Source organism: Cupressus sempervirens, chromosome 8 (genome assembly GCF_028749045.1).
Source record: "Cupressus sempervirens isolate cs-2001-9-10 chromosome 8, ASM2874904v1, whole genome shotgun sequence".
Lineage (NCBI taxonomy): Eukaryota > Viridiplantae > Streptophyta > Pinopsida > Cupressales > Cupressaceae > Cupressus > Cupressus sempervirens.
The window spans coordinates 521272404-521289908 of record NC_143125.1 but is presented as its reverse complement, the minus strand read 5'-3'; positions in this window follow the sequence as shown (position 1 = coordinate 521289908).

Here is a 17505-nt window from a genome sequence, read left to right as displayed (position 1 = left end):
TAGAAGTGATGAAAAGTCATATCTACATAAATAAATATGCATTAAGAATTGTTAGAAATAGAAAATAAAAAAGTACTAAACATCAATGGTACACTCTCTATTGACCAAGATTTTTAGTATAGATTGAGTGATCAAGGAAGTTTACATTCTGACTGAGTCAATAACCTTGACCAAGTTGAAATAGAGACCGAGCTAGCTGTCAAGCACCAAATGGCTACAAAGACATTGATTGTGGACCTAAAATAAAAGATCAAAGGTATTTATTAAATTTGAACATTCATTTCATTCACCAAGTGATCAAAGAGCTCATGAGAAGATTTGAAGGTAATCCAAGTGATTTCAATAACCAGAGCAAAGAATCTCATGAGATTATCAATGAATTTAAGAAAAAAAGTACCATCTCAATGCTAAGTCAAATATTCAATGAAGATATTTGTGAAAGTTTTGTTTAAAGACCAAAGTACAAATGGCATTTAGAAGTGAAATGGTGAAGGCTAGTAGTGAAAAAATTGTTAGGAATGATCAGAGTCCTCCACCCAATTTCATAAATTCAATTAACATTGAAAACATTGTTGATGATATTGGAGCTTTATCATCAATTCCACCTAGATTTTGGCCTATTCAAGATTTAAGATCATTTTAAGCATGCAAAATTGGAGAAATAAGAGATTATGAGATTAGAGAATCTTATGAGAAGTTGCGTGTTAATGAAATCCTCAAGCACGAGTATAATATCATTGTAGCAAATGGGCTTACCCATGCCCTAGGATTTCAAAAAGTTTTCAAAGTTGAATGGATCAAGATTGTACTCAGCCACATTCATAATATGAAGGTATAGTTTGAAGGTGGAACAATCAAGATCAACAAGGCTATTATTCATAGGGTAACTAGGTACCCTACCTTAGACCGACCTAAGAGCATCATAAGTGGAACGAATAATGAAATCAAGAAATACACCAAGGAAAAGTGGAATGGTCATGGAATTTTAATTGAAAGCATTGAAGATCCATTAATTGAATTTGTTGTTCATGTGATTACACACAAGTTTTATCAATCGAGCAGATTGAACAATGTGTCATGTGTAGTAGTAGATTTGGGCTACAAAATTGTGAAGAAAGATCATTCATATGATCTTTCTAAGCTACAACTTCACTAACTCATAGGGAACCTAAAGGTAGTAAGAAAAGAGCACCTCTTGTAAGTTTGGTTCCTTGTTAGTTTGCATATTTTTCTATGTACAAAATTACTTTCCTACAATTGGAAGAATTGGATGGGATAGGAATAAGAAATCTATAGAGCATCTCAATGACCTAATAAACAGGTTGGGAGATAATTTTGAGGTAGTAATAGAAAAATACTTTGAAGAATTCAAAGTTAAGATGATAAACAAAATGAGAATTCCAAAGTCAATTGTAGACAGATATTATGATGAAATATGTTTCATTATGGACAAATTTTTTGTGTATGCATAGGTAGTATTACTAAGGGTAGCATGGCTAAGGCTAATGCCCTATGAAGTAAATGTAGACAATATAACTACAATAGTTACTGCACTTTTAGTAGAAGACATAGATGCTAGTGTCGAGAAATTTGGCCCATATGAGATTATTATTTTTGAGCTAACTATTGAATCTAGTAAACCTAAAGTAGGGAAGCAAAGAAAGAGAAAGGCATCCAAGGTTGACAAAGATGAACAAGAAGAAGGGTCTAGTCAACCCATAGAGGCCAAGGAAGGAAAAAAAAGAAAACTAGCTATTATGAAGCCAAAGGTCACCAAATAGAGAAAGGTTCTCATAATAGAACCTATGGTGAAGGCAAACCTCAAGAAGGGGATGCAACAAATGGTGACACCACAAAAGCCAAAGAGAAGGGTGATAATTACCAAAAAATGATCAACATAACCCCCTACTAAGCTATTGATAGGAAGTCCATCAATGAAAAGGAAGCAAACATATGATCAAGTAAAGCCAAAGAGAAAGCTAATCGTTGCACAAGAGGAGGAGGAAGATAAAGAAAAGAACAAGTTCAATGAGACAAGAAAACTAAAAATAGTGAAGACACTCCCTCCAATGACTGTGGATCAGGTATGTGAAAAACTAATAGAATTAGAAAGTATTATAGGATTCAAAGACATTCAATATGATTCTTTAAATATGGATGATCAAGTTAAGCTTTAAGGTGTAGTAATTGATATGATGATCAAGTTTAGGCACACACCCTTGGAATTAGGAACCAAATTTCTAGTGGGATCATAGAATAGAGTGGATGCCAAGTGGAAATGGGTATTTTCTATTGAAAGACAAATAAGAGAGACAACATTGGCACAATTTATGCTAGACTTAGGGAAGACTCATATGTCTATAGCCCTTAAATATTTTGTGAAGAAGTTTATGTCGAGGGACAGGGAATATAAAGTTTTGAAAAATAAAGCTTATGAAGTTGAGCAAGATAGTATTAGTGTATGGAAAGAAGAATTTGTATTTCTTACTCCATCTGTAGAGGTGAGGGAAGGACATGATACTATTGAATTTGAAGATGGATATAAGAAAGGAAGCAAAGAAAGAGAAAGGCATCCAAGGTTGACAAAGATGAACAAGAAGAAGGGTCTAGTCAACCCATAGAGGCCAAGGAAGGAAAAAAAAAGAAAACTAGCTATTATGAAGCCAAAGGTCACCAAATAGAGAAAGGTTGTCATAATAGAACCTATGGTGAAGGCAAACCTCAAGAAGGGGATGCAACAAATGGTGACACCACAAAAGCCAAAGAGAAAGGTGATAATTACCAAAAAATGATCAACACAACCCCCTACTAAGCTATTGATAGGAAGTCCATCAATGAAAAGGAAGCAAACATATGATCAAGTAAAGCCAAAGAGAAAGCTGATCGTTGCACAAGAGGAGGAGGAAGATAAAGAAAAGAACAAGTTCAATGAGACAAGAAAACTAAAAATAGTGAAGACACTCCCTCCAATGACTGTGGATCAGGTATGTGAAAAACTAATAGAATTAGAACGTATTATAGGATTCAAAGACATTCAATATGATTCTTTAAATATGGATGATCAAGTTAAGCTTTAAGGTGTAGTAATTGATATGATGATCAAGTTTAGGCACACACCCTTGGAATTAGGAACCAAATTTCTAGTGGGATCATAGAATAGAGTGGATGCCAAGTGGAAATGGGTATTTTATATTGAAAGACAAATAAGAGAGACAACATTGGCACAATTTATGCTAGACTTAGGGAAGACTCATATGTCTATAGCCCTTAAATATTTTGTGAAGAAGTTTATGTCGAGGGACAGGGAATATAAAGTTTTGAAAAATAAAGCTCATGAAGTTGAGCAAGATAGTATTAGTGTATGGAAAGAAGAATTTGTATTTCTTACTCCATCTGTAGAGGTGAGGGAAGGACATGATACTATTGAATTTGAAGATGGATATAAGAAAGAAGTGGCCAAATCGATAGAGGAGATTCAAGAACTTGTCAATAGGTGTGAACGAAAGAGATTGTGACAATTGAAGATGACACTAACAACCCTCCACCTAATTCAAATATATGGACTAAAGAATAAATTCAAGGTTTAATGAAGGACTCAATAAAACTCTATACTAACCCAATTTTGTTACAGATAGTTGAATATCCTAAGCTTGAAGTCAACAAGATAGATGATGTTACTATAGTCATAGAGGCTACAAGTATCAAGAAACTTGGTAAGGCATTAATTGTATATAGACCAATGACCTGTATGCCCATTTTGCAAAAGAAGGGAAATTTTGTTAAAGATTTATGCACTAAATCAGTAGAGGATGAAATAAAATAGAAAGAGAAAGAGGCCACTCAAGTTATTATTCAATTACTGAGTGTAAAGGATGCATAACCTACATATGTGATACCTATGCAATAGGTGGTCTTTACACCAATGCAAAAACCAAATTTGAGATCTGGTAAAAAGGGGAAACAATTGCAATTGTACTACCTAGTGATACACCCTCAAGACCTCAGATTGTGACTCATGCAAAAGAGGAAGATGATGAGTCATTGAACCTTGATGAGGTCATTACATTACCTAAGTATCATTTGAATAATCTTACACTAGAGAAAATGCAAGAATTACAAATCTTGTTGAGTCATAAGGAAAAACAAGAACACCTGAAAAGAGAGCAGAAGAGAAGACATGTACTACAGACTATCGAGGATATTTTTATAGATGCATTTGGAATTGCAGATGTGAACAATCAACATATGATTTTGGACCAACTAGTGTATGTAGTTGAGAGAATCTAGACACATGACATTGAGACAAATGAAAATTTATTACAATGGTTTGAGAGAAGAATGGAGCATAAAGTGTTATAGAATGTCTCACAAGAACTTTTACAGAGACAAGATGAGATTTATACATCTATTACACAGTTGGAAACAATTTTGGAAACCATCAATTCTTTATATTTGAAATTGTGTGATTAAAATTTTGGTACAAAAAATACTAAATGCTCATTAGAGATATTACACACAAACATTAGAGCTAATGTTATCACATTGGGCAAGAACATAAGTTTGAGCTCAACCTCTTATAGTGAACTAACATACAATCAAACAAGGATAGATGAGCTCATGGCTAGAGACACATAGATCATTCACAAGTTGACATTGATTCAACTCCAGTTATTGCTACATATAGAGATAATTTAGAAGGTAATCTCTATTGCTAGAGATATTTTGACAAAAGACACAAATTTTTCACACATTGCAGGATTCATTGATTTAGCTTCTGAGCTAGAAATTCAATTTCAGATTTTGGAACAGGTATAGGAAAGATGGAATAATGACTATGCCAATATTGTGGCAAGTCATCAATAATTATTTAATAAGTATAAGTTAGCACCACAAGCCCCAAGTTCCATCAGTGACAAAAACAAGGGGGAATGATGGAAGAGATATAAAGATAGAAAGGGGGAATGAAATAATAAGAAAGGGGGAGCTATTACATAAAAGAGATATGGAGATATGAAATAAAGATTAGATATCAAAATGTACATAATCAACAATGGTCTCAAGGGAAATATTCATTTTGGAGTATTCATTTTTGAATGAAATAGTTTCAATTTCATTAAAAAGTGTTTTTTCCACTAATGTCAAAGGGGGTGATTGTTGATCTATAAGCCTATGTTGTCTATTAGTGGTCAAACACTTAATCATTTACTAGGTAAGATTACAAGGTCATCATTGTGACCGAGTTATCTAGTATAAGATGAGCATAGAATACTTATGTCGAGCAAGATAGTGATTTTTGAGTAATCAATAGCGATTGAGAAAATGAACGAGTCAAGCAATATAGTAAGAGCCATGCAATGTAATGAAGACTAAGCATATTAATAAGTTATCAAGAACTGAGTAGTATAGTAGAATCTAAGCAAAAACACGAAGATTTATGCATGATTGAGCGTCAGAACATTTGAGTGCTGAGTAGTTCAATTTTGATATGTTAGTTTGTTATTGTACAAACTCATATGCAAACCATTTTGGCCAACTTTCCTATGATATTTAATATCTATAGAGCCAGATAAGATGTTGATTATGCATCATTACAAAAGGTAATGATCCCAAGGTGAACAATTCAACCAATCAGAAAATGAGATATAAACAAAAAAAGATGATGAAGTCTAAGTCATTGATCAAGATTTGAAAACTTCACTTAACATCTATTTAAGTAAAATTCTAACCCAAGAATCAAGAGTCATAAGAGATTGTTGAGGAGAAGAGATGTGTAAAGAGGGAATGCATATGTGAAGAAGTGAAAATGAAGTTTTGGGGATAGATCCAATAGAGATTAATCAAAGCACTCAAGGACTGAATAGAGTCATAAAATTAGGAGATCATATCGGAGATATACCAAAGAGGAGACCCAAGATTAACTTACAGAGAAAATCAAGGGTCAGGTCTTGAATCAATCATTCTTAATTGAGATAGGGTAAATCTCTTAACAGAGTGGTCTTAACAGATCTATTTAAACCTCCTAATGGACTCCTTACTTCATTATAAGTGTAAAATCCTTTAACAAGGTGAGATCTAATAGTCTCTTAACAAAGTAGAACTTCCATAGGGTAGATCATATCTTATGATCAAACATTGTAACATTAATATGTTTTCTTTATTGTTGCAACAATGAAGATTTGTGGGTTTCATCCCCACCCCAATTTTACCTTCATCTTGAAGTTTTTTGGGTTACCAAATTATTGTGTTATGTGTTGAAATTTTATGGATGTGATTGATATTCCAACATTATAGTTTTAAATGGTAGATCTAATGTATGTGATGGATTGGGAATGAACTTGTAAAATTGTTTTTGACATCAAAATTTTAAGATCCTTATTCACCTAGCTCCTAGTATCTAGTTTCCTATATACTCATTCCAACACAACCTTGTACAAATGATTCTGAAATTCTAGATGTGGTAGGAGAAATGATGCTAAGACTACCATGGAATTAGCCTTAGTATTTTTCTCCCTAGGTACTGCTATAATGGGGAAGGCATCAAAGCCTTTAATCTCATCCCACACCCTGTTTCTATAATTCCCCAGTCTATGATTTTTCACTGAATATTGGTTTCTCACTTGCCTAACAATTAATTCAACATCACCTTGTGCTTTTAAAACTTTGACTCCTCTTTGTTTTGCTATTGCTATGGCTAAGAGAAGGGCTTCATACTCAATTGTGTTGGTGTTGCTAAACTCCAACCCATAATCAAGGTGAGTAAACTCTCTAGTAGGTAGTGTCAACATAACACTAGCACTAGAGCCCGTGGAAGCACAACTTCTATCAAACTCAATTGTTCATATGTGATCACCATCAGGAGGTTCTATTTTTTCTTGAATGTCAGAGGTATTAATGAATGACATATATTATCACATTTCTTGGTATAGGATCTATGCTTTAGGATCATCTCACTTTAGGACTGTGAACTTAGCCCTTTTCTATGGTTTAATCTTGACCTTCTTGTTTCCAATAGGTATGATAGCATGAGACCAATAAAGATTGATCTCTCCTCTCAGGTCTTTACAAAAAATACATCTTAGGAGCATGCCATAACTAGATGGTATGTCTATAACTAGGATGGTGAGCTTTAGCCTTTTAGCAAGGTGAGAAGCTAAGACAACTTGAACATACTTAATTTTTTCAACTAAGGGAACTTGCTTAACATCCACTGAGTAACAATGTACAAATGTCTTAGTCAAAGGTAGACCTAAAGCTTTAGCCATGGTGGTAGGCATGACATTGTGAAAAGCTTCTGAGACAATTATGCAGTTACTGAGCTTATGTCCATTTATAAATAGAGAGTCATAGAAAGGGTCTAGTTTTTTACTAGGGGAAGTGGCTAGAACATTAGACTCCTCTTCATTGAAAATTTTAGGTAATACATGATCTTTCTCTAAAGAAGGGGACATACTTGTACTGGTCTCAACATGATTATTCACAGTAGCATTAACATTAACATGATCCTTTTTGTTATCTCCATTATCATCCTTACAATATTCAACAAGCTTTTGCAATTGAGCTAGATTGGATTTAAGAAAATCGAGTGGAGAAATATGGATTCTAGCATCTTTACAATATTGAACTATATCAAATGAGTTAGATGACTTACCACTTTGCTCAATTTGAGAAGAAGATTGCATGGGGTCACTAGCCTTGTCTAGATTAGCTGCTGGTGTATTTCTTCAAGAAAAAGAAGAGGTAGAGGATTGGTTCTTATTATTCTAGCCTCTGGTCATGATCGTCATTTGAGCTCCATCCAAGGTGGTGAAACAATCACCCCCTCTTTCTGAATCTGACTCATACTCTAGATAAAAAGTTACAGAGTCACCAATAGGAGTAGAGTCTTCATCACTTCTAGATATTCTTTTGAAATCTCCTTGTTCTCACTCATTTGCATGTATCAGGTCATTTCCAAACAAGAGTCACCATCATGGTCTGCTCTTAGGTGGAATGCACATATGGTATGCTTCTTAGGAGTAACTTCAATTTCTAGTCTTTGTTGAGAAGGTGGCAATTGCAAGACTTTCCCTTCATGTTGTTTTGTTGGTATGTCCTAATAAGGTTGTTGGAGTGAAGGATCAGTCTTGTCAATTTTCCTTTTTAAAGTAATCATCTCATTTGACAATTTCTTAAGCATTTATTCTATGTTACTGGGAGTGCTAGGATTATTACTTGTAGTAGTTCTAGTCTAGATTTCTCTTTTCCATTTCCCTACAACAATCAGGTCATCTTCTAGTTAAATGGCCAAGGTCTAAGAATCTTGTAAGTTAGCTACATGTGCCCTTCTAATATGGAAGTTGATGTCAGGTGGCATGGAGCTAATAAAGTATTGGAATACTTTAGAATAATTGAGAGGTGGGTGAATCAATTATCTAAGGTCCAAATGTACAAATTAAAATTTTTAGTGTTTAATAGTTTCATATCCATAAAACTATATCATGCATGCATCCATTAGAACATCCAATACCTTAACTTAGTAGGTCACTATCCTAGGTCAAAATAACTTTGTATAAATTTAATTATGAAATACTACAAACTCCTTCACACAATTTGACACAAGGATTTTACATGGAAACCCAATTTGGGAAAGACCACCAATAACATGCTACCCATTTTCACTCTTCTAAAGTGATGCACTATTAAAGACCAACCCTGTTAAAGGTTACAATACACATTGTTAAATGTGACCTGGTTAAAGGATTTCAATCACCCTATTAGGAGTGAGCCTTGTTAGAGAATTTTAGAACATTCCATTAGAATGTCACTCAGTTAAAGGATTTAGAAATGACTGTTAGGTCAACCTTAATCCAAAGGTTTTATCCAGACTGATACAGTTGTTAGAAAGTAACATTAGGAATTGATCTAATAATAAAGCACAACTCACTTGCAGATTATGGATGTTTGGTTCAATTCCTCCATTCTTCTTGATATTCATACTCACCATCTCTAACAACTTGTTCACACTTCAAGCATCCATCCTCTTAAGTGTTCTTTCTTTGCATGCCAATTGCAAATTCTTCTATTTAGCCACCATATGAAGCAACACCCTAGTCTTTTTGTCTTCCTTAGGTTCTCGCACATGACAACCTTTGCTTCTAGCTTGCTATCTCTATAAATAGATAATTTAGATCTTTTGTCATTTATCCACAATTGTCCATTTTAGGGTTAGGTAAGATTCAATTAATTTACCCACTTTTCTATTTTAGTCTCTTCTAGAATCTTCTTCTACAATCCTCTTTGAATTCACCTCAAAATGGTTTATCTTGAATTATATGCCATCAGATCATCATAATTATCTTCCACATGCTTCAAAAAATTCAAGAAATAAAATTAGTCATGTCAGATTCATCAAATCTTTGATTAAACACTTTTTGTTGTCACTCAACATTTGCATAGTTCACTTGGCAATAATAGTCTTCTGATGCTAGGCCAACACTGGGTTGCTTGGAATCAACTAAGTTTTTCTTGCTCGATCACCATTGTTATTTCCCTGATGCTCAACACTTACTAATTTTTTCTGACTCTCAACACTTACTAACTTTCTGATGCTCAACACATACTAAATTCTACTTGGTCTGAACTAAGTTTTCTCGGCTTACATTGTTTGCTCGGCCAAGTTTAACAGACACTTTTTATGAAAACTCTTCTTCTTGACTTAGCTTAAGTAACCATTTGATTTATCTTTAAGTAGATCAAAAATACATAATATCATCAATGTCTTACTTGATCTTAGTGCTCCTTTTATACACCAAATATCTTAACCTTTCTCTAGGTACGCTTGTTATCTTATCTTTTGAAATCCTCTTCATCAATCAAACAAATTATAGCATTCATACCAAAAAGTAGTTGTCTCACCATCAAGTAGAAAGTTTGACATCATTGAAAAAATAATAATTGTTCCATGATAGTTTCCACACTTCAAACAACCTCTTTTCAACATAAAGAACATCTTTTGGTTGTCACTCGTTGGCCTACTTGTTGTAGGTATATGATTAATTAACTTGTTGTATTTAGAAACAAAATGTCTCATAGGGAGACTTGGTTCCTTTTTATTGTGTAAGCTAAAATAATAAAGTATTTTTAGGCTTGGTACTCTTAAATTATGTCTCAAATCTATTATGCATGTCATACCAAGTGGTGATACACCCAATAGGAAGGTGTTGAAACCAATTTACTACATTTTAAACTAGAGTTTCTACAAACATGTGAACTACAACTTCTTCATGTTGTGGTGACACCGCACTATAGGCTGAAAAGAATGCAAAAATGTGTTCATTTGTTGATAGCTTCCCATCTCCATTAAATTGAGGTAAGTTCTTCCTTGAAGCTCTAGGCACAACATCGTTTGCTACCAAATGAAGAGGACCAAAAGCATTACCCCAAGGTACTACCATTGTTGGTGGTAAGATTATAGGTATAGGTTGGAATATAATTCAAGTTGGTGTTGCTATTTTGTGTAAAGTAAGGGCATTGCATACAGATGGAGGTTGCGTACAAAAAATATAAGGAGAGGAGGACTTACTATGTCTTGGAAAAGAAGGATTAAGTGGTGGGAACAAAGATCCATGAATACCTTCTAGCATAGGTTGTCTTGAATGACCTCTTCCCCTCTTGAAGGGATCCTCCAAAATAGGAAAATCAACTTTTCTAAGCTCTTCAAACACTAGATCAACTTGACCATGAACCTTAGCACTCCTGGTAAATTTAGGATCCAGGATGAATCGAATTTAACTTCAAATAGGTGTTTTAGAATTGCCTCAACCTAAATTGTTGAAGTGCCTCTTCCCAGTACACAACTTTGGCTTCTTCATGCTCTAGCACAAAACTAACTCTTTTGTACTCATTAGTAGATTTTCTACTTTTCTAGGCAAGTGTATTTAGTTGATTTAAAAAAATTTCTTGCTCATCTTGGAAACTAAGATTGGGTTATACAATTGGGACAAGGACTTCATGAGGAAGAACCATTTTTCCTCATGGCCCTTTAAATGCGAGTCAAACAATGAAGGATGAAAGAGTTCTAACACAAGTGAGTGTATATGAGAAATATGTTAGCAAGTAATACTAATCTATCAAAAGAACAAAGCATTAACTAGCATAAAAGACATAACATATATGAGAGACAAAGTGAAACCCTCAAATGAGAATATGAGCCATAGAATGTCTCTCCCAATGAGGATGGTCACTTGATTTAGGGATGAGTCTATTTGATAGGATTTGGGATGTATGCTCAAGCTTCAAACTAGCTTCAATGGAGATTTTTGGGATTTTTGGTGTGGATGCATGCAAAAGTATGGATTTGGCTTCAAAATGGCATTATAACTTTACTTGATGGATTGTGATTAAATGGCTTGGGAGGAGATTCAATATATAGGCTGAGGGCTTGAGAGATGGAGGGCTAAGATGGAAGGAAAGACAAAAGCTTAAGGAGGGCTAGGATGCACTCAAAAGGGAGCACATGGATTGTGCTTGTTTAGCACCAATCAGGGAGTGACACATGTCACAAGGTGAGTGGATGGAGGAAAGGGGAAGGATGAGTCAACAAAGGAGGCTCAAAGGATAATATCTTCATAAAGACCCTTCATTATGGCTTGTAAGAGCTTGTAAGAGTCTTTATGGCTTTTGTAAGAGCATTCATTGTTGGGTGGTTGGGATATTTTGGAGGGAGTTGAGATTGTTGACTTTCCTTGGCTTAAGAAAGTCTTAAGCTTGCTTAGGGAATGTGACAACATTAGGGGGTGGATTAGGATTGGTTAGAGATTTGCAAGTGGATGGCATTCATGAGGGTGGGTGAGTTAGTGACTAAGCTTAGTTAGTATGGGTGGATGGGGTGGATTAGGCTAAAAAGAGGGTTTAGGAATAAGTTAAGGGTTATTAGATTTGTGGGTTTTATTTATCAAATAGGTTTATTTAATAAGTGGGGATTTTGGATTTAGATAGAAGAATAGTATTTAATTGATAAATAATAGGTTATTTGATTTATCAATTAGGACTATAGATGATTAATTAAATTAATCAGCTAGGGGATGGCAAAGGATTAATTAAATAGGAATTTAATTAATGATGACTTTAGAGATAACTAAATAGGATTACCGAAGCGATGTAATCAAATTTAGGTGTCTATAGTGAGTTATCCCAATAAAGCCAGAAACTATTGGTTAGAGACTTTAAAAATACAACCTATGCATTTTTGGAATAGGAACCAAATATTCTTTCCAAGTTGAGTTCTTGGACAAAGTTGCCAAAAATTGTTAGTTAACAATTTGTTCTCTTAGTTTGGTTTATTCCTCGAATCTTAAATTTCCCAATGTTTGGAGCACAAAATGGATATTAATAATAGACTGGGCTAGTGCACACCAATGCCACCGTCCCTTGAATTGAAAGGTATAACTACCTTATACATGTAAGGATTTACAATGAATGATGTCTTTAGTAGTTCAGAGGTTTTTTTTTTTTTCGTGGGGGGGGGGGGGGGGGGGGGGGGTGGTGTGGTGGGGTAATACTCTTAATTGAGAGAAATAGAGGCTAGCCAGGGTGCCTATAACTACAAGAAACCTAGGAAAAATAAAGGATCTGGATAGCTCATATCACTCAATGGAATGACTGTTATAAGCTATCTTTTAGCTCTTTTACTCTACTTCCAACCTCTAGTCTACCCTTACTTCTATTACTAACTCTATTAAATGCAAGAATGTGATGCAAATAAGGAAAAGAAATAGAAATGCATAAGAATGGGAAAAAAAGAGATGTTGCTACTATTAACACTTCACTAAAATGGAATTCAACAAGAAATTAACAGTTTCATAGACATTTGTCTTTCAACTCAAAGCAAACTTAATCTAACATGACATGCAACCATGGAAAGGAAATAAAACTGTATATGAAAATAGAAAAATAAGCCAAGTTTGACTAATAACACTGTACTAAAATAGAATCTACCAGGAAATCAATAGCTTCATATACAATTGTCCTTCAATTCCATAGAGATCTAATCTAACATGCAATGAGCGAAAAGACTTTCAAAGAAAATAGATTAGATGGAACTACACAATTGATTCACACCAAAAATTCGTCGATCCTCTATTTCACCTTGAAAATTATATAAATAGCCCCCCTTAGATTTGGCTAGTTACATTGCATAATTACATTTCAGAGCATTTGAATGGGAATAACTCAAAATAGGATTGATTGACAGTAATATGTTACAAAATGTATATACACGAGGATAATTGCTATATTTAGATACAATAGATAGAGCAAGCACAGAGAGAGAGAGAGAGAGAGAGAGAGAGAGAGAGAGAGAGAGAGAGAGAGAGAGAGAGAGAGAGAGAGAGAGAGAGAGAGAGAGAGAGAGAGAGAGAGAGAGAGAGAGAGAGAGAGAGAGAGAGAGAGAGAGAGAGAGAGAGAGAGAGAGAGAGAGAGAGAGAGAGAGAGATGGCAAAATTCTGACTAGGAGATCATCATGAGAGGCATTGTAACACTTCATTTCTTCTTTGCTACAATAACCTTGTGTTTCCTCAATAGGTCCAACATTATTCCTATCTCCTTGATACCTAGGATGTAGATGTTGCCAACTCTCACCACCCAGTAATCATGTTCCTTTGTCAGATTTCTCCAGCGTGGTAACCTTAGACTAGAGCTTCTCTGACACTCTTTTTAGTTTTGCAATAATAGAAACCATCTTTGAGATCATAGAATCTTGAAAATTTGTGTGGCTGGTTGAATCATCTATGAATTTGGGAAAATTTTCCTTCATCCTCTCAATGTCAAGCAACTGATTATTTTTACTGAAGTAAAACTCAATGTGCAAGTCTCTAAGATACATGTAGACCTTCTCAATTATCTTTTTCACACCATCATACACATTTTTTAACTCTTGTTTGAACTCAACTGATTGCTTCCAATGAAGCAATGACTCCTTACTAGTTCTGAGTATGCCAAGACTGATGGAAACATCAACTTTCATGTCAATTACTTCCTAGATTAGCATTAATTTATCTTTAAGTTTCTCATATTCTATTAGTGTTGAGACTCGATGTGTAGACACTGCCTCCCTTAATTTATGTGCATCCAAGATTAGATTGTCCAAATTCTCAGTTAAAGGAGGAGCTTGTAAGATCTTCAATATAAACTTGAGAAATCTGTCCAAATTGCCTCTCTTTCTGCAATTTCATCAACATGTTCTTATTTTCCTTTGCACCTGGATCAAACATGCTTGGAGAATCACTATCCATCGGTACTATAGCCAAATGTCCAAGCATAGCTCTGATATAATCAACTAATTCCTTGTTGGAATCCTTCAATGTTTCCTTTGCTATTTTTAATTCCTCTAATCTATCTTCAATCCTATAATTTTTAGATTTCCATATATTGGCTATAGATTCATGGATAGGAAATCCTATTGCAATTAATTTTATCCTGAGATCACTAGGAGCTAAGCTCCTCAATTCTTTCCTCTTTCCAAGGTTTAGCTACCTCTACCACCATGTGCCCTGTATCCAAATCTATAACCAAAGTAGTGAGAGTCTTCTACTTCTTTACTTTAGATGTTGGCTATGGTGGTTGTGTTTCTTGTGAAATCAAGCTCTTTGGTGGAATGATCTCCTCCATTCTCCTTTTATTTCTGTCAATATTCTCCTCTAGCCAAGAATTGGCTTGGAGGACATTAAATGCTAACTCGAGAGTTGAAGGATCAAATAACTTTCTAGCTATGGGAGGAGTCTCTTTTTTCCTATTAGAAACTGGAAAGGACAACATTCTAGTAGTAGTCTGCTTAGGAATAATACCTTGATCTATGCCTCCTTATTATTAAGGAGTGTCCAAGGCTTGTTGGTCACCACCTTGTCCACCTTCTAGAGGGTTGTCACTAGGTTAGTTGTTGTCTCAGTCCAAATTAATGACTGACATAATAGATTTTTCCTCTTCCTTATCCTTCTCCTTTTCTTTCTCTGCCTCAACCTCTCCAAATTTTCTTGTGTTTGGTAAAGAGCCTCCTCCATAAGTTGGAGGAATTTTAATGTTTTACTCAGGCGGCTGATCTCCATCTCCTCCACCTACTATTTGTGAAGGACCCATAGATGTAGAAGTGGAAGTAGCTATGGTAGAAGTAGCAGCTAATGAGGTTTGGGCATCACCTATAGATGATCTATTCCTTTTCTTCCTTGCTCTATTCCACACTACCCACTTGTCAGTTCTTTTCACAATTCCTTCCATCATGATCTCCAATTTATCAATTACTAGGCCCTTAGGTGGGATGGACATAATAGACTTGGTCTTTATCTCTATTTCATAAGTTATGGATATCATATTAGATTTGTCATTATCAATATCATCAACATTAATGTTCACATTATGTAAATTTATTTTCTCCACAATGAGCCTTGACCAATATATTTCTTGAGTTCAATATTCATTGTAACACTTAGCCCTATAACCTTCAAGGTTAGGAATATGCTTGAATCTTGCACCAAGTTGAAGATTATTCTTCACAAAGCTCACAAGATCAAACAAAGGCCTAATAAATTCATAATCTTTGAATTTGAACTTACTTTGAAAGGCCTTGATGAGGTTCTTTACATCATATTGTTGAGTTGTCATTTTAATCAGTGCTTCACAACATGAATCCTTTCAAACTCCTCTCTTGAAAAGCTAATCTGGGGTCAATTCCAAGGTTCTAGGCAATCTTGTGACCTATTGGAATTTCCTTAGTAGAAGATAAACGTGAGTGTTCACAAGAAGGCCTTTGTTGGTTCAACCAATTTCAAATAAGATGTTGAATTTTCTTACTATCTCAAAAAAAGTATCCACAAAAAGAAATATTTTTATTATTATATTTTTCTGTTTATAATGAATGCAATTTTCACTATGCAACTATATGAATTCCTAAATTAACCAAGTGTTTGTAAAAGAAAATAACAAAGATAAGGTAACAAGAAATTTAAGAAAATGACCTTAAAAGTAAATCTCTAACGGACATAATCCATGGAAACAACACGTCTATGAGTTAAGTCTTTGAAAAGATTGGTAGGTAACCAATAAAAATAGGAGCAACACTTCCTTAATTACACTAATGCAATCGTCAATGGGAATTTAGTAATCGTAAGATGTTTTACTTCTCATCAGATTGAAAGGCCATGGTAAGTGCACTCATACAAGACAAAAAGCCATGTATGAATAGTAGGCGATCTCTTCTCCAACTAAGTATGTTAGAAAAATTTGTAAACATGCGGCAAACACCAGAATTAAAAGATCGCTCAATCAAAATAACACAACAAATCCATTGGCTCCATTACACTCCATGAACATACATCCATAAAATATAACACACACCAGCAAGAATAAATACACTCAGAATGAGAGCACCAATAACATATATTATTGCATCAAAATAATGACTAGGAATACATATATAATTCCTCAATTTATAGGTAATTATCTCCTCAATTTGTGTTGAGAGTGATAGATTCCTCCATGAAAATATATATGCTTAAAACTAATAAAACAAATCTAATTATGTACAAACTGACTCTCTAAATGGTGCTAAGTAGGACTTCACCCTTGTTTATATTAATTAATGGGTGCATGAGCCTTTACATGACTTAAAAAAAATGAAAGAAGAAGTAGATAAGGAGAAAGTTTTTAGATGATGTAGGAGTCTCTAGAGATGCCAAAAATAGAAGCTCAACCTTCTTAGAATGTTTGTAGGAGTTAAACTATTGTCGGAATGTGTTTTCGGTGCATGGAAAGCTCTAAATTTGGAATTGATAGTTAACTATCAATGCACCTCTAACTTGGTGCACCTTTAGAGAAGCACACCTTGTGCACCTTCGGAGAAGTGCACCTTGTGCACCTTGGTGATAGGTCCAAAAAATGCAAAAGTTTCCCAAGTGTCAAAACTGAAATTCTAGCTTTTGGGTGCACATGTGCAAACCCTACAATTGCTAGGGCTTAGTTTAAAAAAAATTTAAATGGTGTGTAGGTACACACCTTGGAAGGTGTGCACCATCATATAAGTGTTTATTTAGTTCTTTAGGTTTGCAAATAAAAGGTGCACAATTATGTATCTTGGATAGGTGCGCAACTGCACACCTTCTAACTAGTGTTTTCTTTGTGTGTATGTAGGACCTCGAAGATATGGTGCACCTCTGAGGGTATGGAGGTGTGCTTGCTGGCTGGTTGGCCAAAGGAGAAAATGAATAAGGAGAATGGGGGATCCTAGAATTTTATAGGCTCGGGATGGAGTGCACCTCTTAGGGGTGCACACCTGCATAAGTGTACACTTCCAAAAGGAAGTGCTCCTACACTAGTGTAGTTAGAGAGCTAGCAAACCTTGAGGGCTATGTTAGGTGTGCTAGTGCACCCCTTGCCTCACAAAAATACATTTTTGTCCAAAATTCTCAATTTTTTGACACATGGTTTTTCAAGCAGAGGGCTAGGTTAGATTTAGATACCACAAAAAGCCCTAAAAAA